The sequence below is a fragment of the Hyla sarda genome, unplaced genomic scaffold (assembly GCF_029499605.1).
Source record: "Hyla sarda isolate aHylSar1 unplaced genomic scaffold, aHylSar1.hap1 scaffold_2054, whole genome shotgun sequence".
Lineage (NCBI taxonomy): Eukaryota > Metazoa > Chordata > Amphibia > Anura > Hylidae > Hyla > Hyla sarda.
In genome coordinates, this window is record NW_026608718.1 from 1 (window position 1) to 21,284 (window position 21,284).

General features: G+C 44.9%; 7 non-coding genes and 1 pseudogene across 7 annotated transcripts; all 8 read left to right on the top strand.

Moving 5' to 3' along the window:
- Positions 1-487: 487 nt before the first annotated feature.
- LOC130318577 (U2 spliceosomal RNA) lies at positions 488-620 on the top strand (annotated as a pseudogene).
- A 5,170-nt stretch (positions 621-5,790) lies between these two features.
- On the top strand, positions 5,791-5,979 carry LOC130318575 (U2 spliceosomal RNA). The gene has a single exon (XR_008865076.1). It is a non-coding gene; the product is annotated as a U2 spliceosomal RNA (small nuclear RNA).
- A 2,083-nt stretch (positions 5,980-8,062) lies between these two features.
- Positions 8,063-8,253, top strand: LOC130318566 (U2 spliceosomal RNA). The gene has a single exon (XR_008865068.1). It is a non-coding gene; the product is annotated as a U2 spliceosomal RNA (small nuclear RNA).
- Positions 8,254-10,370: 2,117 nt separating this feature from the next.
- Positions 10,371-10,561, top strand: LOC130318578 (U2 spliceosomal RNA). Its single transcript, XR_008865077.1, has one exon. It is a non-coding gene; the product is annotated as a U2 spliceosomal RNA (small nuclear RNA).
- A 2,092-nt stretch (positions 10,562-12,653) lies between these two features.
- LOC130318579 (U2 spliceosomal RNA) lies at positions 12,654-12,844 on the top strand. The gene has a single exon (XR_008865078.1). It is a non-coding gene; the product is annotated as a U2 spliceosomal RNA (small nuclear RNA).
- Positions 12,845-14,922: 2,078 nt separating this feature from the next.
- On the top strand, positions 14,923-15,113 carry LOC130318580 (U2 spliceosomal RNA). The gene has a single exon (XR_008865079.1). It is a non-coding gene; the product is annotated as a U2 spliceosomal RNA (small nuclear RNA).
- Positions 15,114-17,175: 2,062 nt separating this feature from the next.
- Positions 17,176-17,366, top strand: LOC130318555 (U2 spliceosomal RNA). Its single transcript, XR_008865058.1, has one exon. It is a non-coding gene; the product is annotated as a U2 spliceosomal RNA (small nuclear RNA).
- Positions 17,367-19,458: 2,092 nt separating this feature from the next.
- On the top strand, positions 19,459-19,649 carry LOC130318556 (U2 spliceosomal RNA). The gene has a single exon (XR_008865059.1). It is a non-coding gene; the product is annotated as a U2 spliceosomal RNA (small nuclear RNA).
- The last annotated feature ends 1,635 nt before the right edge of the window (positions 19,650-21,284 follow it).

Here is a 21,284-nt window from a genome sequence, read left to right on the forward strand (position 1 = left end):
CACTGCTCTGCCTGAGCAGAACCATCACCGCCATAGGTTGTCAAATAACCCGGGTTTAACCCACACAGGTAAGTCCAATGGGGTGCAGGCATGTCCTCTATGCTTACAGCTTCCCGTGGGTGTTGGTTTGATACCGTTTGGGGACAGCCAAGGAGGCATCTGCAGGCAACAAAGGTAGGTGTGTGCTTGTGTGTGTGTTTCCTATGCAGATCCTAAGCCCAGTGTCACATGCAAGTAGGAGGAGTAAGAAGGGTTCCTGGCAAATCCGGGTTATGGATTGCATTTAAAAAGGCCCCGTGGGAGTGCAATGGGCCCCTGTCTTGCTGCTTAGCAATAATGGTATGGGTTTAGGTTCTGCTGTGTGTACTGGTGGTTGACTGCCCCCCAGCCCAGAGTGTGCATGGAAAATTGTCTGGCAGCCTCCCTGACAGCAAGCAGTGATAGTGCCCATGAAGGGCACCTTGTTGGGCCCGCCCCTTTCACGGTTATCGCTTCTCGGCCTTTTGGCTAAGATCAAGTGTAGTAATACAGGAGATCTGGTCAGAAGGTACTCGGGTACCCCTCTCCTCGGCCTTGTGGGATCGCCCAGGTTTATTGCCTGGGCTTCACCCACTTGTTGCTATTGGGGAGAGGGCTTAGTCCCAGGGTAACGGGTTGCGATCGCCTCTCAAAGCCTTCGGGTGGAGAGAGGTTTGAGCGAATTGGCTGGTTGGTTGGAGCGGAGAGAACCAGACCAAAACACGAATGAACCATGGATGAAGATCTAGATCCTGGTTCGGTACCGGCTTATGCCCGGATTAAACACACTGTGCGGGTCATTCTCACAGGTGATGCGGCGGATGCACGTGGCATGAGGTTCGTGATAGAGGACGTGCTCGACAAGATTCTTAATGTTCGTAAGCGAGAGATTTTGGCCATCCAGGATTACCCTAAGCGGAGGATCTACGACTGCACTTTCATAGGGGAAGGCGTATTCTTAGATGCAGTAATGAAAATTCCAAAGCAAGATGATCCGAGGCTTAAGGGTATCCAAATTGTCGAGCACGTCCTAGATGAAACCAAGTTGATTGTCGTGAAGATGTACTCCCCTTTTGTAAATCAGAGAGAGATCGATGGGTTCCTGGCAGCCTACTTTAAAAAGGTGGAGTTCAGAGGAAAAATCATGAACGACTGTGGTGTCTGGACCTCAAAATGGCGATATCAAGTCACGTGCAACAAAGACCCCACCCTCCCAGGGGGGATACTATTACCGCCTGCTCGTTTTAAATTAAACAATGTGTGTGGCGACCTCTTTTTTGCGGGAATGCCAAACTTCTGCAGAAGGTGCCAACGTTATGGGCACATAAAGGAAAATTGTGAAAGTTCCTGTAAGAAATGTGGAAGCATGCAACATGAAACAGAAAAATGTGATAAGGGTTTGAGATGTAATTTTTGCCGTCACTTTGGTCACGTGTATGCTTTCTGTCCCCACAGACCAAAAAAAACCACAGAACAGCAAGGGCAACCCAAGAGAGACGTCCGGAGACCAGCCTGGGGAAAAGCCAGAGAGGAGGAGCACCCCCCACAAGAAGAGGTAAGCTGTGAGATGGAGACCACGGCCCCCCCAAAAGAACCCCAGGAGAAAGAGGCACAGGTGGAAAGGGGGACCCCAGGTGAGAGGAGGCCGGGGAAGAGAAATGCGAGAGGGGATCGGGCAGATACCTCAGAGAAGGTGGAAGAGCGAGAGGTGCCCGATTCCACCCCGGAAGGTCCTCCTGCTTGGGGTCCCCCTGAGTGTGAAAACCCGGACGGAGTAGCAAAGGTGAAAAGACGAAGGGGCTCCAAAGGGCGTCCGGACTCGGAGGTGGTCCAGGAGGAGCAGATGGAAGTTCCTGTCGTGACGGGGGCTCCAAGTGAAGCTCCTCCACAGGTCCCAGCGGTGGATACCCCTACTCCTCCCAGCCAGGAGGAGGTTTCAGGGGTGACCATCTCCGAGGTCCCGGAAACGGACCTAAGTACGCACCCGACCCCTATGGAGGGGCAAGAGGTGGACGCCGAAAAAGAGAATGGAGCCCAGAAGCTGTTCTTACCAATGTACTCCGTCTATACACCTGTGGTCTTGGAAGAGGGGGGCTGCTCGAGCGATGGTGGTTCCTCTCCGGCTTCCTCTATGTGTACGGTAGAGTCAGAGGTGGGGGGTAACGAGAGCTCCAGTGCGCAATCTGGTTTTTAGTTTGTTATCTGAGCCTCCCTTTTTTTTACATCTCCAATGGCTGAGTTGTCCGGATTGTCTATGAATGTAAGAAGTATAAGTTCACGAGCGAAACGGGTTGCCCTTTTTAACTACTTGTCTATTTTTGCTGCTTCTGTGGTTTTCCTGCAGGAGTGCGGCATCCCGCATAGTTTAAATTATGAAAAGTATAAAAAAGATTGGGTACACGGTCCATCAGTCTGGTCTGGATCTAACGAATCCAGATCAGCAGGGGTCGCCATATTTTTTAAAGGAAATGCTTTTATTGATTTTATTCATGAGATTTTACCAGGCAGAATTTTATTGGTTAAAGCTTTTATTGATGGTATTAAATGGCAGTTTTTAAATTTTTATGGTTCACCCGATAAAAATGATAGAGCACGGATGTTAGAGATTTTACCCCTTTTTATCAATGATTCTGAACCTCTTATTTTAGCAGGTGATTTTAATTGTATTTTAAGGGGGGAGCACCGTTTTACCAATTCAGTAAGTAGAAACTATGATAAAACATCTTCTATGTTAAAAAATATGATTATTGATTTTAGACTTACTGATGTTTTTAAGAAATGCAATAGTATTTTACCAGAAAGAGACGGTGTGACCTGGAGCAACGCAAACTGCAGCTCCAGGATCGATTTTATCTTCTGTTCTTATCAAGTACTGCCTTTTAAGTGTGATGTTTTAACCAATGTTTTTTCTGATCACAAACTTTTATCTTTTAAGGTGAAGAGTGATTTTAGAAAAAAGACTGGGAGGAATGCCTGGAAGATGAATGTATCCCTTTTAGAAGATCCGCAGGTTTTATCCGATTTTATCAACTTCTACAAGGACTGCAGACGGGTAAGAGATCCTAACACTCCCATCAGTATATGGTGGGAGAAAATGAAAATAAAAATAAAAGAGTTTTTTATTAGAGTAGGGATCTCTAGAGCTAAAGAGAAGCGTGAGTTTTACTCCCTTCTAAATACCCGTCTGCAAACCCTGTACAAATTCAGAGACAATGGTATAGAGGTTTATAGAGAAATTACTGACTTAAAAAAAGAAATAAAACAGTGCCTGGAGCAGAAGGGAAAAGAGATAATTTTCAGATCCAAAATAAAGCACCTTGAAGAGAACGAGACCTGCTCCAGGTACTTTTTTAAGAAAGTAACGGATAAAAAGGTTTTAATTGATAATATACAAGGAGAAAAAGATGTACAGGGTATTTTAAAAAGGGTACATTCATTTTATGCGGATCTTTTTAATACAAAAAATATTGATATTGATTTTATGAATGACTCATTGAAGGAGATTACCAATGTTTTAGACCCTGTGTCCCAGTCTCTTTTACAGAGGGAGATCTCGGAACAGGAGGTTTTAGAGACGATCAGGAGTTTTAAATCCGGTAAGGTGCCTGGTCCTGACGGTATACCCATTGAGTTTTATGTCATTTTTTATGGTGTTTTAAAAGATGACCTTTTTTCCCTTTTTACAGAAGTATTTAAAACAAAAGCCCTCCCAGGTTCATGGAGGAAGGGTGATGTCTCCCTGCTGTTCAAAAAGGGAGACCGGTCAGATCTAAAGAACTGGAGACCAATCACCCTCCTCAACTGTGACTACAAAGTGATGGCAAAACTGTGCGCAAATAGATTAAAAAGTGTAATAGAGAAAATAATCCATTCAAATCAGGTCTGTGGGGTGCCTGGGAGGAGCATATGGGAAAATCTTAACCTTTTAAAAGATGTGATTAGTGACACAAAGTCTAGAAACGGAAAACTAGCCATTTTATCCTTAGACTTCGAGAAGGCTTTTGACAGAGTGTCACATTTTTATCTTTTTAAGGTTTTAGAGAAAATGGGTATACCTGAAGGCTTTTTATTGTCTCTTAAGGCCTTTTATAAAAACTGCACAAGCAAGATTTTAGTTAACGGTTTTAAGACACAGGATGTGATTTTAAATTCCGGAGTGAAGCAGGGGTGTCCTTTGTCCCCACTACTTTTCATATGTGCGCTTGAGCCTCTACTATGCACCTTGAGGAGAGATAAGCAAATAAGAGGGGTCCCCCTGCCGGGAGGAGGGGGACTAGAGGCTAAAGTAGTGGGGTACATGGACGATGTGGCAGTGCTTGGAAGGGACACCCCATCGCTTCAAAAAGCCCTAAAGCAAGTTGAATTTTTTTGTTGTGCCTCCGGTTTTAAGGTAAATTTTAATAAAAGCAGTGTTTTAAATATAGGAGGACTGTTTTTAAGGGATTTACCCATTCCTGTGTCTGAGTCTGTGCAGATTTTAGGGGTCTCCTTCAGTGAGTCAAACAATGGTTTTAATAGCTGGGACTTGGTGGCTCAAAAAATAAACACAAAAATTTGTATGTGGAACATGAGAACGCTAACGATGGAGGGGAAGGTTTTAGTTACAAAGATGGTGATTTTACCCATTTTATTGTATCTTGGCATGGTCTTTCCACCCCCCGAAATGATTTTAAATAAAATTATTAAAGCATGTTTTACCTTTTTATGGAGCTCCAAGAGTGAAAAATTGAGAAGAGAGATCGTCATGATGCCAAAAGGTATGGGTGGAAAGGACTTCCCCGACATCAAGGCGTTCCTTTTTACCAAGTTTCTTAGCATGTGTGTTAGCACACTTTTTAAGGATAGTTACTGGTCATATTTTATCCGTTTTAATACAGGTTTTTTTATGAGGAGGAATGGGTGGTTTAAAACTGTTTTAAGCTGTCCTTATGCTTTTAATCTTCCCCAACAATACAAGATTTTAGAGAAAATTTTCAACTTGTACAACTTTAACGGAAAAAGTATTAATGAAGTAACTAATAGCAAAAAAATGTTAAAATATATTAAAGAAAGTGGTTTTATTGCCCCTGTGAATAATTTTAATGAAGAGAAATGCAGGAAAATATGGAAGATGGCAAATATGATTTATCTTTTTAATTCACAGAAAGATCTGGCCTGGAGCTGCATACACGAGTGTCTTCCATGCCGGGCATTCCAGCACCGAAGAAGGATGGCCAACACTGCAGTATGCCCGAGGGAGGGCTGCCAGGAACCCGAGACCGTGTACCACCTTTTCTGGACTTGTTTTTATGCAAAAAGGATATGGACTAAAATACTCCCTCTGGTGAAGAAGATAACAGAAATAAAGGACTTAAACTCTGCAGCTGTTTTTTATGGATGTCTGGAATGCCCAATACGGACTCAAGAGACAATGGCATGGAAGATCATAAACTGTGTTAAAGCAGCTCTATGGAATGCCAGAAACATTTTACTTTTTAAACATGAGATTTTATCTGTGAATGATGTTTTAGCTCTTTGTTTTAGTGATATGTACCAGTACTTTTTATTAGACAAGAAATATTATCCTTTATTAGCTAGAAAATGGTATTTTAATGAATGGAACGCCCTTTTGTAAAGCCACCAAGTGCCCATTTTAAGTGTATTATGATTGTATTTATGTGAACTTTTATTGTTATATGTGATTTTATTATCAAAATTTGTTTTTATTGAAAAAAAATTATATTTATAAATCGTAATGCACTTTGTAAAATGTTATGAATTCTAAATAAAAAGATACCCCTCAGGGGTAGCCAAGTTAAAAAAAAAAAATCTGTTCTTATCAGTTTAATATCTGATACGTCCCCTATCTGGGGACCATATATTAAATGGATTTTTGAGAACGGGGGCCGATTTCGAAGCTTGCTTCCGTCGCCCTATGCATTGACCCGATATGGCAGTATCTTCGGGTACAGTGCACCACCCCCTTACAGGGTTAAAAAGAAAGATTCCTACTTTCATTGCTACCTGCTTGCTGGCTAGCCAGCTAGCCAGCCCTGTGGGCCTTGCTGCTGCTGCAGCCAAAAAACAAAAGGTGGTGCTGCTGCTGCTTCTGCTGCTTCTGCTTCTGCTTGTGTCTGGCCGCTGTTGGAGCGTCCAGGCACAGGACTTCTGCTGCTGCTGACTAAATGGCCTCCTTAATTGGATCATTTGAGTAGCCAGCACACCTGTGCAGGTAGGGCATGACATGATAGGCAGCTGCCTTGATAGCGGGTGGGTGCTGAATGTTCCTAATTGACAAAATAAGATTAATGCTTATGAAGAAATATAAAATCTCATCCCTTCCCCAATATCGCGCCACACCCCTACCCCTTAATTCCCTGGTTGAACTTGATGGACATATGTCTTTTTTCGACCGTACTAACTATGTAACTATGTAACATAACATGGGGGGGGGGGGGGGTCTCCTGGCTGTTCACACAGGTGTGTCATTGCTGTACATTGACCATGCATTGCTTCTGTGGTATTGCAAAGGCAAAGACAAATGCTTCCAGCCATCCATTGCACTAATGGATTGGTCATCAGCTGGCTGTCTATGTCCCGCATCAATATAGACCAAAGTACAGAGGGTTAGGCTATGCTATTGTGCACCTACCTGATGCATCAGAAGGTGCGAGGCCCTTGCTAAATTCTGTGCACAGACTTTGAGATCTATACTTTAGACTGTATCTAAACCTGCTCCAACATGGACTGACATTCTGGCCTACTTTCAGCCGATGCGACTTGTCTGTCGCTGAACAGTCGCTTTTTATGTATTCAGCACCTATGTATAATGTTGTAAAAATGCTCTAGAAGCTAAAGTCGCAGAAATGTCACACATATTTGGCCTGCAACTTTCTGTGCGACAAATTCAGACAGGAAAAATCAGTATAAATCCTTAGAAAATTATCCCCCAGTGTCTCCATCTGCTGGCGGTATTGAATAAGCATTGCTGCACTGATGGGGTATGCATTAGACGAAAAAAAAGAAGAAAAAGAAGAATAATACGCCCAGAAAAGAGGCGAAAAGGAAAAAAACGTAAAAAAAGTGAAAAAAAAGTAAGAGGAAGAGAAGGGAAAAAAAGGTGGAAATGGGTTTAAAAGTGATTTCGGCGGAGAAATATATATATATATATATATATATATATATATATATACGCGCACACACACACATATATATAAACGTATTCTCCGTTGAGATATTGCAGCCGCTGCTGTGTCCAGGCCCAGGAGCCTTAGCACTGTGCTGTGATGTCACTCAATACCACTGACATCACTAGGTGTAAACAACATCTCTCCTTTGCTGTGTATGTGACTATGGAGCTGTTTGGTGATGTCGTCTATTATGGCCTTCATAGAAGCAACAGGAGATTGTTGCATCCATCTAGAACCCTCAGAACTACAGTGCTATGATGTCACTCACTTCCACAGGCCTTGCAGAGTGTAAACAACAACAACCCAGCTTTGTTGTGTATGTAACCATAGGGATTTGTGATGTCACCTAGAACCTTCACAGCAGCGACAGCTTTATGAGGAGCATCAGCACTGCTCTGCCTGAGCAGAACCATCACCGCCATAGGTTGTCAAATAACCCGGGTTTAACCCACACAGGTAAGTCCAATGGGGTGCAGGCATGTCCTCTATGCTTACAGCTTCCCGTGGGTGTTGGTTTGATACCGTTTGGGGACAGCCAAGGAGGCATCTGCAGGCAACAAAGGTAGGTGTGTGCTTGTGTGTGTGTTTCCTATGCAGATCCTAAGCCCAGTGTCACATGCAAGTAGGAGGAGTAAGAAGGGTTCCTGGCAAATCCGGGTTATGGATTGCATTTAAAAAGGCCCCGTGGGAGTGCAATGGGCCCCTGTCTTGCTGCTTAGCAATAATGGTATGGGTTTAGGTTCTGCTGTGTGTACTGGTGGTTGACTGCCCCCCAGCCCAGAGTGTGCATGGAAAATTGTCTGGCAGCCTCCCTGACAGCAAGCAGTGATAGTGCCCATGAAGGGCACCTTGTTGGGCCTGCCCCTTTCACGGTTATCGCTTCTCGGCCTTTTGGCTAAGATCAAGTGTAGTATCTGTTCTTATCAGTTTAATATCTGATACGTCCCCTATCTGGGGACCATATATTAAATGGATTTTTGAGAACGGGGGCCGATTTCGAAGCTTGCTTCCGTCGCCCTATGCATTGACCCGATATGGCAGTATCTTCGGGTACAGTGCACCACCCCCTTACAGGGTTAAAAAGAAAGATTCCTACTTTCATTGCTACCTGCTTGCTGGCTAGCCAGCTAGCCAGCCCTGTGGGCCTTGCTGCTGCTGCAGCCAAAAAACAAAAGGTGGTGCTGCTGCTGCTTCTGCTGCTTCTGCTTCTGCTTGTGTCTGGCCGCTGTTGGAGCGTCCAGGCACAGGACTTCTGCTGCTGCTGACTAAATGGCCTCCTTAATTGGATCATTTGAGTAGCCAGCACACCTGTGCAGGTAGGGCATGACATGATAGGCAGCTGCCTTGATAGCGGGTGGGTGCTGAATGTTCCTAATTGACAAAATAAGATTAATGCTTATGAAGAAATATAAAATCTCATCCCTTCCCCAATATCGCGCCACACCCCTACCCCTTAATTCCCTGGTTGAACTTGATGGACATATGTCTTTTTTCGACCGTACTAACTATGTAACTATGTAACATAACATGGGGGGGGGGGGGGGGGTCTCCTGGCTGTTCACACAGGTGTGTCATTGCTGTACATTGACCATGCATTGCTTCTGTGGTATTGCAAAGGCAAAGACAAATGCTTCCAGCCATCCATTGCACTAATGGATTGGTCATCAGCTGGCTGTCTATGTCCCGCATCAATATAGACCAAAGTACAGAGGGTTAGGCTATGCTATTGTGCACCTACCTGATGCATCAGAAGGTGCGAGGCCCTTGCTAAATTCTGTGCACAGACTTTGAGATCTATACTTTAGACTGTATCTAAACCTGCTCCAACATGGACTGACATTCTGGCCTACTTTCAGCCGATGCGACTTGTCTGTCGCTGAACAGTCGCTTTTTATGTATTCAGCACCTATGTATAATGTTGTAAAAATGCTCTAGAAGCTAAAGTCGCAGAAATGTCACACATATTTGGCCTGCAACTTTCTGTGCGACAAATTCAGACAGGAAAAATCAGTATAAATCCTTAGAAAATTATCCCCCAGTGTCTCCATCTGCTGGCGGTATTGAATAAGCATTGCTGCACTGATGGGGTATGCATTAGACGAAAAAAAAGAAGAAAAAGAAGAATAATACGCCCAGAAAAGAGGCGAAAAGGAGAAAAACGTAAAAAAACGTGAAAAAAAAGTAAGAGGAAGAGAAGGGAAAAAAAGGTGGAAATGGGTTTAAAAGTGATTTCGGCGGAGAAATATATATATATATTTATATATATATATATATATATATATATATATATATATATATATATATATATATACGCGCACACACACACATATATATAAACGTATTCTCCGTTGAGATATTGCAGCCGCTGCTGTGTCCAGGCCCAGGAGCCTTAGCACTGTGCTGTGATGTCACTCAATACCACTGACATCACTAGGTGTAAACAACATCTCTCCTTTGCTGTGTATGTGACTATGGAGCTGTTTGGTGATGTCGTCTATTATGGCCTTCATAGAAGCAACAGGAGATTGTTGCATCCATCTAGAACCCTCAGAACTACAGTGCTATGATGTCACTCACTTCCACAGGCCTTGCAGAGTGTAAACAACAACAACCCAGCTTTGTTGTGTATGTAACCATAGGGATTTGTGATGTCACCTAGAACCTTCACAGCAGCGACAGCTTTATGAGGAGCATCAGCACTGCTCTGCCTGAGCAGAACCATCACCGCCATAGGTTGTCAAATAACCCGGGTTTAACCCACACAGGTAAGTCCAATGGGGTGCAGGCATGTCCTCTATGCTTACAGCTTCCCGTGGGTGTTGGTTTGATACCGTTTGGGGACAGCCAAGGAGGCATCTGCAGGCAACAAAGTAGGTGTGTGCTTGTGTGTGTGTTTCCTATGCAGATCCTAAGCCCAGTGTCACATGCAAGTAGGAGGAGTAAGAAGGGTTCCTGGCAAATCCGGGTTATGGATTGCATTTAAAAAGGCCCCGTGGGAGTGCAATGGGCCCCTGTCTTGCTGCTTAGCAATAATGGTATGGGTTTAGGTTCTGCTGTGTGTACTGGTGGTTGACTGCCCCCCAGCCCAGAGTGTGCATGGAAAATTGTCTGGCAGCCTCCCTGACAGCAAGCAGTGATAGTGCCCATGAAGGGCACCTTGTTGGGCCCGCCCCTTTCACGGTTATCGCTTCTCGGCCTTTTGGCTAAGATCAAGTGTAGTATCTGTTCTTATCAGTTTAATATCTGATACGTCCCCTATCTGGGGACCATATATTAAATGGATTTTTGAGAACGGGGGCCGATTTCGAAGCTTGCTTCCGTCGCCCTATGCATTGACCCGATATGGCAGTATCTTCGGGTACAGTGCACCACCCCCTTACAGGGTTAAAAAGAAAGATTCCTACTTTCATTGCTACCTGCTTGCTGGCTAGCCAGCTAGCCAGCCCTGTGGGCCTTGCTGCTGCTGCAGCCAAAAAACAAAAGGTGGTGCTGCTGCTGCTGCTTCTGCTGCTTCTGCTTCTGCTTGTGTCTGGCCGCTGTTGGAGCGTCCAGGCACAGGACTTCTGCTGCTGCTGACTAAATGGCCTCCTTAATTGGATCATTTGAGTAGCCAGCACACCTGTGCAGGTAGGGCATGACATGATAGGCAGCTGCCTTGATAGCGGGTGGGTGCTGAATGTTCCTAATTGACAAAATAAGATTAATGCTTATGAAGAAATATAAAATCTCATCCCTTCCCCAATATCGCGCCACACCCCTACCCCTTAATTCCCTGGTTGAACTTGATGGACATATGTCTTTTTTCGACCGTACTAACTATGTAACTATGTAACATAACATGGGGGGGGGGGGGGTCTCCTGGCTGTTCACACAGGTGTGTCATTGCTGTACATTGACCATGCATTGCTTCTGTGGTATTGCAAAGGCAAAGACAAATGCTTCCAGCCATCCATTGCACTAATGGATTGGTCATCAGCTGGCTGTCTATGTCCCGCATCAATATAGACCAAAGTACAGAGGGTTAGGCTATGCTATTGTGCACCTACCTGATGCATCAGAAGGTGCGAGGCCCTTGCTAAATTCTGTGCACAGACTTTGAGATCTATACTTTAGACTGTATCTAAACCTGCTCCAACATGGACTGACATTCTGGCCTACTTTCAGCCGATGCGACTTGTCTGTCGCTGAACAGTCGCTTTTTATGTATTCAGCACCTATGTATAATGTTGTAAAAATGCTCTAGAAGCTAAAGTCGCAGAAATGTCACACATATTTGGCCTGCAACTTTCTGTGCGACAAATTCAGACAGGAAAAATCAGTATAAATCCTTAGAAAATTATCCCCCAGTGTCTCCATCTGCTGGCGGTATTGAATAAGCATTGCTGCACTGATGGGGTATGCATTAGACGAAAAAAAAGAAGAAAAAGAAGAATAATACGCCCAGAAAAGAGGCGAAAAGGAGAAAAACTTAAAAAAACGTGAAAAAAAAGTAAGAGGAAGAGAAGGGAAAAAAAGGTGGAAATGGGTTTAAAAGTGATTTCGGCGGAGAAATATATATATATATATATATATATATATATATATATATATATACGCGCACACACACACATATATATAAACGTATTCTCCGTTGAGATATTGCAGCCGCTGCTGTGTCCAGGCCCAGGAGCCTTAGCACTGTGCTGTGATGTCACTCAATACCACTGACATCACTAGGTGTAAACAACATCTCTCCTTTGCTGTGTATGTGACTATGGAGCTGTTTGGTGATGTCGTCTATTATGGCCTTCATAGAAGCAACAGGAGATTGTTGCATCCATCTAGAACCCTCAGAACTACAGTGCTATGATGTCACTCACTTCCACAGGCCTTGCAGAGTGTAAACAACAACAACCCAGCTTTGTTGTGTATGTAACCATAGGGATTTGTGATGTCACCTAGAACCTTCACAGCAGCGACAGCTTTATGAGGAGCATCAGCACTGCTCTGCCTGAGCAGAACCATCACCGCCATAGGTTGTCAAATAACCCGGGTTTAACCCACACAGGTAAGTCCAATGGGGTGCAGGCATGTCCTCTATGCTTACAGCTTCCCGTGGGTGTTGGTTTGATACCGTTTGGGGACAGCCAAGGAGGCATCTGCAGGCAACAAAGGTAGGTGTGTGCTTGTGTGTGTGTTTCCTATGCAGATCCTAAGCCCAGTGTCACATGCAAGTAGGAGGAGTAAGAAGGGTTCCTGGCAAATCCGGGTTATGGATTGCATTTAAAAAGGCCCCGTGGGAGTGCAATGGGCCCCTGTCTTGCTGCTTAGCAATAATGGTATGGGTTTAGGTTCTGCTGTGTGTACTGGTGGTTGACTGCCCCCCAGCCCAGAGTGTGCATGGAAAATTGTCTGGCAGCCTCCCTGACAGCAAGCAGTGATAGTGCCCATGAAGGGCACCTTGTTGGGCCCGCCCCTTTCACGGTTATCGCTTCTCGGCCTTTTGGCTAAGATCAAGTGTAGTATCTGTTCTTATCAGTTTAATATCTGATACGTCCCCTATCTGGGGACCATATATTAAATGGATTTTTGAGAACGGGGGCCGATTTCGAAGCTTGCTTCCGTCGCCCTATGCATTGACCCGATATGGCAGTATCTTCGGGTACAGTGCACCACCCCCTTACAGGGTTAAAAAGAAAGATTCCTACTTTCATTGCTACCTGCTTGCTGGCTAGCCAGCTAGCCAGCCCTGTGGGCCTTGCTGCTGCAGCCAAAAAACAAAAGGTGGTGCTGCTGCTGCTTCTGCTGCTTCTGCTTCTGCTTGTGTCTGGCCGCTGTTGGAGCGTCCAGGCACAGGACTTCTGCTGCTGCTGACTAAATGGCCTCCTTAATTGGATCATTTGAGTAGCCAGCACACCTGTGCAGGTAGGGCATGACATGATAGGCAGCTGCCTTGATAGCGGGTGGGTGCTGAATGTTCCTAATTGACAAAATAAGATTAATGCTTATGAAGAAATATAAAATCTCATCCCTTCCCCAATATCGCGCCACACCCCTACCCCTTAATTCCCTGGTTGAACTTGATGGACATATGTCTTTTTTCGACCGTACTAACTATGTAACTATGTAACATAACATGGGGGGGGGGGGGGTCTCCTGGCTGTTCACACAGGTGTGTCATTGCTGTACATTGACCATGCATTGCTTCTGTGGTATTGCAAAGGCAAAGACAAATGCTTCCAGCCATCCATTGCACTAATGGATTGGTCATCAGCTGGCTGTCTATGTCCCGCATCAATATAGACCAAAGTACAGAGGGTTAGGCTATGCTATTGTGCACCTACCTGATGCATCAGAAGCTGCGAGGCCCTTGCTAAATTCTGTGCACAGACTTTGAGATCTATACTTTAGACTGTATCTAAACCTGCTCCAACATGGACTGACATTCTGGCCTACTTTCAGCCGATGCGACTTGTCTGTCGCTGAACAGTCGCTTTTTATGTATTCAGCACCTATGTATAATGTTGTAAAAATGCTCTAGAAGCTAAAGTCGCAGAAATGTCACACATATTTGGCCTGCAACTTTCTGTGCGACAAATTCAGACAGGAAAAATCAGTATAAATCCTTAGAAAATTATCCCCCAGTGTCTCCATCTGCTGGCGGTATTGAATAAGCATTGCTGCACTGATGGGGTATGCATTAGACGAAAAAAAAGAAGAAAAAGAAGAATAATACGCCCAGAAAAGAGGCGAAAAGGAGAAAAACGTAAAAAAACGTGAAAAAAAAGTAAGAGGAAGAGAAGGGAAAAAAAGGTGGAAATGGGTTTAAAAGTGATTTCGGCGGAGAAATATATATATATATATATATATATATATATATATACGCGCACACACACACATATATATAAACGTATTCTCCATTGAGATATTGCAGCCGCTGCTGTGTCCAGGCCCAGGAGCCTTAGCACTGTGCTGTGATGTCACTCAATACCACTGACATCACTAGGTGTAAACAACATCTCTCCTTTGCTGTGTATGTGACTATGGAGCTGTTTGGTGATGTCGTCTATTATGGCCTTCATAGAAGCAACAGGAGATTGTTGCATCCATCTAGAACCCTCAGAACTACAGTGCTATGATGTCACTCACTTCCACAGGCCTTGCAGAGTGTAAACAACAACAACCCAGCTTTGTTGTGTATGTAACCATAGGGATTTGTGATGTCACCTAGAACCTTCACAGCAGCGACAGCTTTATGAGGAGCATCAGCACTGCTCTGCCTGAGCAGAACCATCACCGCCATAGGTTGTCAAATAACCCGGGTTTAACCCACACAGGTAAGTCCAATGGGGTGCAGGCATGTCCTCTATGCTTACAGCTTCCCGTGGGTGTTGGTTTGATACCGTTTGGGGACAGCCAAGGAGGCATCTGCAGGCAACAAAGGTAGGTGTGTGCTTGTGTGTGTGTTTCCTATGCAGATCCTAAGCCCAGTGTCACATGCAAGTAGGAGGAGTAAGAAGGGTTCCTGGCAAATCCGGGTTATGGATTGCATTTAAAAAGGCCCCGTGGGAGTGCAATGGGCCCCTGTCTTGCTGCTTAGCAATAATGGTATGGGTTTAGGTTCTGCTGTGTGTACTGGTGGTTGACTGCCCCCCAGCCCAGAGTGTGCATGGAAAATTGTCTGGCAGCCTCCCTGACAGCAAGCAGTGATAGTGCCCATGAAGGGCACCTTGTTGGGCCCGCCCCTTTCACGGTTATCGCTTCTCGGCCTTTTGGCTAAGATCAAGTGTAGTATCTGTTCTTATCAGTTTAATATCTGATACGTCCCCTATCTGGGGACCATATATTAAATGGATTTTTGAGAACGGGGGCCGATTTCGAAGCTTGCTTCCGTCGCCCTATGCATTGACCCGATATGGCAGTATCTTCGGGTACAGTGCACCACCCCCTTACAGGGTTAAAAAGAAAGATTCCTACTTTCATTGCTACCTGCTTGCTGCTGCAGCCAAAAAACAAAAGGTGGTGCTGCTGCTGCTTCTGCTGCTTCTGCTTCTGCTTGTGTCTGGCCGCTGTTGGAGCGTCCAGGCACAGGACTTCTGCTGCTGCTGACTAAATGGCCTCCTTAATTGGATCATTTGAGTAGCCAGCACACCTGTGCAGGTAGGGCATGACATGATAGGCAGCTGCCTTGATAGCGGGTGGGTGCTGAATGTTCCTAATTGACAAAATAAGATTAATGCTTATGAAGAAATATAAAATCTCATCCCTTCCCCAATATCGCGCCACACCCCTACCCCTTAATTCCCTGGTTGAACTTGATGGACATATGTCTTTTTTCGACCGTACTAACTATGTAACTATGTAACATAACATGGGGGGGGGGGGGGGGGGTCTCCTGGCTGTTCACACAGGTGTGTCATTGCTGTACATTGACCATGCATTGCTTCTGTGGTATTGCAAAGGCAAAGACAAATGCTTCCAGCCATCCATTGCACTAATGGATTGGTCATCAGCTGGCTGTCTATGTCCCGCATCAATATAGACCAAAGTACAGAGGGTTAGGCTATGCTATTGTGCACCTACCTGATGCATCAGAAGGTGCGAGGCCCTTGCTAAATTCTGTGCACAGACTTTGAGATCTATACTTTAGACTGTATCTAAACCTGCTCCAACATGGACTGACATTCTGGCCTACTTTCAGCCGATGCGACTTGTCTGTCGCTGAACAGTCGCTTTTTATGTATTCAGCACCTATGTATAATGTTGTAAAAATGCTCTAGAAGCTAAAGTCGCAGAAATGTCACACATATTTGGCCTGCAACTTTCTGTGCGACAAATTCAGACAGGAAAAATCAGTATAAATCCTTAGAAAATTATCCCCCAGTGTCTCCATCTGCTGGCGGTATTGAATAAGCATTGCTGCACTGATGGGGTATGCATTAGACGAAAAAAAAGAAGAAAAAGAAGAATAATACGCCCAGAAAAGAGGCGAAAAGGAGAAAAACGTAAAAAAACGTGAAAAAAAAGTAAGAGGAAGAGAAGGGAAAAAAAGGTGGAAATGGGTTTAAAAGTGATTTCGGCGGAGAAATATATATATATATATATATATATATATATATATATATATATATATATACGCGCACACACACACATATATATAAACGTATTCTCCGTTGAGATATTGCAGCCGCTGCTGTGTCCAGGCCCAGGAGCCTTAGCACTGTGCTGTGATGTCACTCAATACCACTGACATCACTAGGTGTAAACAACATCTCTCCTTTGCTGTGTATGTGACTATGGAGCTGTTTGGTGATGTCGTCTATTATGGCCTTCATAGAAGCAACAGGAGATTGTTGCATCCATCTAGAACCCTCAGAACTACAGTGCTATGATGTCACTCACTTCCACAGGCCTTGCAGAGTGTAAACAACAACAACCCAGCTTTGTTGTGTATGTAACCATAGGGATTTGTGATGTCACCTAGAACCTTCACAGCAGCGACAGCTTTATGAGGAGCATCAGCACTGCTCTGCCTGAGCAGAACCATCACCGCCATAGGTTGTCAAATAACCCGGGTTTAACCCACACAGGTAAGTCCAATGGGGTGCAGGCATGTCCTCTATGCTTACAGCTTCCCGTGGGTGTTGGTTTGATACCGTTTGGGGACAGCCAAGGAGGCATCTGCAGGCAACAAAGGTAGGTGTGTGCTTGTGTGTGTGTTTCCTATGCAGATCCTAAGCCCAGTGTCACATGCAAGTAGGAGGAGTAAGAAGGGTTCCTGGCAAATCCGGGTTATGGATTGCATTTAAAAAGGCCCCGTGGGAGTGCAATGGGCCCCTGTCTTGCTGCTTAGCAATAATGGTATGGGTTTAGGTTCTGCTGTGTGTACTGGTGGTTGACTGCCCCCCAGCCCAGAGTGTGCATGGAAAATTGTCTGGCAGCCTCCCTGACAGCAAGCAGTGATAGTGCCCATGAAGGGCACCTTGTTGGGCCCGCCCCTTTCACGGTTATCGCTTCTCGGCCTTTTGGCTAAGATCAAGTGTAGTATCTGTTCTTATCAGTTTAATATCTGATACGTCCCCTATCTGGGGACCATATATTAAATGGATTTTTGAGAACGGGGGCCGATTTCGAAGCTTGCTTCCGTCGCCCTATGCATTGACCCGATATGGCAGTATCTTCGGGTACAGTGCACCACCCCCTTACAGGGTTAAAAAGAAAGATTCCTACTTTCATTGCTACCTGCTTGCTGGCTAGCCAGCTAGCCAGCCCTGTGGGCTTGCTGCTGCTGCAGCCAAAAAACAAAAGGTGGTGCTGCTGCTGCTTCTGCTGCTTCTGCTTCTGCTTGTGTCTGGCCGCTGTTGGAGCGTCCAGGCACAGGACTTCTGCTGCTGCTGACTAAATGGCCTCCTTAATTGGATCATTTGAGTAGCCAGCACACCTGTGCAGGTAGGGCATGACATGATAGGCAGCTGCCTTGATAGCGGGTGGGTGCTGAATGTTCCTAATTGACAAAATAAGATTAATGCTTATGAAGAAATATAAAATCTCATCCCTTCCCCAATATCGCGCCACACCCCTACCCCTTAATTCCCTGGTTGAACTTGATGGACATATGTCTTTTTTCGACCGTACTAACTATGTAACTATGTAACATAACATGGGGGGGGGGGGGGGGTCTCCTGGCTGTTCACACAGGTGTGTCATTGCTGTACATTGACCATGCATTGCTTCTGTGGTATTGCAAAGGCAAAGACAAATGCTTCCAGCCATCCATTGCACTAATGGATTGGTCATCAGCTGGCTGTCTATGTCCCGCATCAATATAGACCAAAGTACAGAGGGTTAGGCTATGCTATTGTGCACCTACCTGATGCATCAGAAGGTGCGAGGCCCTTGCTAAATTCTGTGCACAGACTTTGAGATCTATACTTTAGACTGTATCTAAACCTGCTCCAACATGGACTGACATTCTGGCCTACTTTCAGCCGATGCGACTTGTCTGTCGCTGAACAGTCGCTTTTTATGTATTCAGCACCTATGTATAATGTTGTAAAAATGCTCTAGAAGCTAAAGTCGCAGAAATGTCACACATATTTGGCCTGCAACTTTCTGTGCGACAAATTCAGACAGGAAAAATCAGTATAAATCCTTAGAAAATTATCCCCCAGTGTCTCCATCTGCTGGCGGTATTGAATAAGCATTGCTGCACTGATGGGGTATGCATTAGACGAAAAAAAAGAAGAAAAAGAAGAATAATACGCCCAGAAAAGAGGCGAAAAGGAGAAAAACGTAAAAAAACGTGAAAAAAAAGTAAGAGGAAGAGAAGGGAAAAAAAGGTGGAAATGGGTTTAAAAGTGATTTCGGCGGAGAAATATATATATATATATATATATATATATATATATATATATATATACGCGCACACACACACATATATATAAACGTATTCTCCGTTGAGATATTGCAGCCGCTGCTGTGTCCAGGCCCAGGAGCCTTAGCACTGTGCTGTGATGTCACTCAATACCACTGACATCACTAGGTGTAAACAACATCTCTCCTTTGCTGTGTATGTGACTATGGAGCTGTTTGGTGATGTCGTCTATTATGGCCTTCATAGAAGCAACAGGAGATTGTTGCATCCATCTAGAACCCTCAGAACTACAGTGCTATGATGTCACTCACTTCCACAGGCCTTGCAGAGTGTAAACAACAACAACCCAGCTTTGTTGTGTATGTAACCATAGGGATTTGTGATGTCACCTAGAACCTTCACAGCAGCGACAGCTTTATGAGGAGCATCAGCACTGCTCTGCCTGAGCAGAACCATCACCGCCATAGGTTGTCAAATAACCCGGGTTTAACCCACACAGGTAAGTCCAATGGGGTGCAGGCATGTCCTCTATGCTTACAGCTTCCCGTGGGTGTTGGTTTGATACCGTTTGGGGACAGCCAAGGAGGCATCTGCAGGCAACAAAGGTAGGTGTGTGCTTGTGTGTGTGTTTCCTATGCAGATCCTAAGCCCAGTGTCACATGCAAGTAGGAGGAGTAAGAAGGGTTCCTGGCAAATCCGGGTTATGGATTGCATTTAAAAAGGCCCCGTGGGAGTGCAATGGGCCCCTGTCTTGCTGCTTAGCAATAATGGTATGGGTTTAGGTTCTGCTGTGTGTACTGGTGGTTGACTGCCCCCCAGCCCAGAGTGTGCATGGAAAATTGTCTGGCAGCCTCCCTGACAGCAAGCAGTGATAGTGCCCATGAAGGGCACCTTGTTGGGCCCGCCCCTTTCACGGTTATCGCTTCTCGGCCTTTTGGCTAAGATCAAGTGTAGTATCTGTTCTTATCAGTTTAATATCTGATACGTCCCCTATCTGGGGACCATATATTAAATGGATTTTTGAGAACGGGGGCCGATTTCGAAGCTTGCTTCCGTCGCCCTATGCATTGACCCGATATGGCAGTATCTTCGGGTACAGTGCACCACCCCCTTACAGGGTTAAAAAGAAAGATTCCTACTTTCATTGCTACCTGCTTGCTGGCTAGCCAGCTAGCCAGCCCTGTGGGCTTGCTGCTGCTGCAGCCAAAAAACAAAAGGTGGTGCTGCTGCTGCTTCTGCTGCTTCTGCTTCTGCTTGTGTCTGGCCGCTGTTGGAGCGTCCAGGCACAGGACTTCTGCTGCTGCTGACTAAATGGCCTCCTTAATTGGATCATTTGAGTAGCCAGCACACCTGTGCAGGTAGGGCATGACATGATAGGCAGCTGCCTTGATAGCGGGTGGGTGCTGAATGTTCCTAATTGACAAAATAAGATTAATGCTTATGAAGAAATATAAAATCTCATCCCTTCCCCAATATCGCGCCACACCCCTACCCCTTAATTCCCTGGTTGAACTTGATGGACATATGTCTTTTTTCGACCGTACTAACTATGTAACTATGTAACATAACATGGGGGGGGGGGGGGGGGGTCTCCTGGCTGTTCACACAGGTGTGTCATTGCTGTACATTGACCATGCATTGCTTCTGTGGTATTGCAAAGGCAAAGACAAATGCTTCCAGCCATCCATTGCACTAATGTGGATTGGTCATCAGCTGGCTGTCTATGTCCCGCATCAATATAGACCAAAGTACAGAGGGTTAGGCTATGCTATTGTGCACCTACCTGATGCATCAGAAGGTGCGAGGCCCTTGCTAAATTCTGTGCACAGACTTTGAGATCTATACTTTAGACTGGATCTAAACCTGCTCCAACATGGACTGACATTCTGGCCTACTTTCAGCCGATGCGACTTGTCTGTCGCTGAACAGTCGCTTTTTATGTATTCAGCACCTATGTATAATGTTGTAAAAATGCTCTAGAAGCTAAAGTCGCAGAAATGTCACACATATTTGGCCTGCAACTTTCTGTGCGACAAATTCAGACAGGAAAAATCAGTATAAATCCTTAGAAAATTATCCCCCAGTGTCTCCATCTGCTGGCGGTATTGAATAAGCATTGCTGCACTGATGGGGTATGCATTAGACGAAAAAAAAGAAGAAAAAGAAGAATAATACGCCCAGAAAAGAGGCGAAAAGGAGAAAAACGTAAAAAAACGTGAAAAAAAAGTAAGAGGAAGAGAAGGGAAAAAAAGGTGGAAATGGGTTTAAAAGTGATTTCGGCGGAGAAATATATATATATATATATATATATATATATATATATATATATACGCGCACACACACACATATGTATAAACGTATTCTCCGTTGAGATATTGCAGCCGCTGCTGTGTCCAGGCCCAGGAGCCTTAGCACTGTGCTGTGATGTCACTCAATACCACTGACATCACTAGGTGTAAACAACATCTCTCCTTTGCTGTGTATGTGACTATGGAGCTGTTTGGTGATGTCGTCTATTATGGCCTTCATAGAAGCAACAGGAGATTGTTGCATCCATCTAGAACCCTCAGAACTACAGTGCTATGATGTCACTCACTTCCACAGGCCTTGCAGAGTGTAAACAACAACAACCCAGCTTTGTTGTGTATGTAACCATAGGGATTTGTGATGTCACCTAGAACCTTCACAGCAGCGACAGCTTTATGAGGAGCATCAGCACTGCTCTGCCTGAGCAGAACCATCAC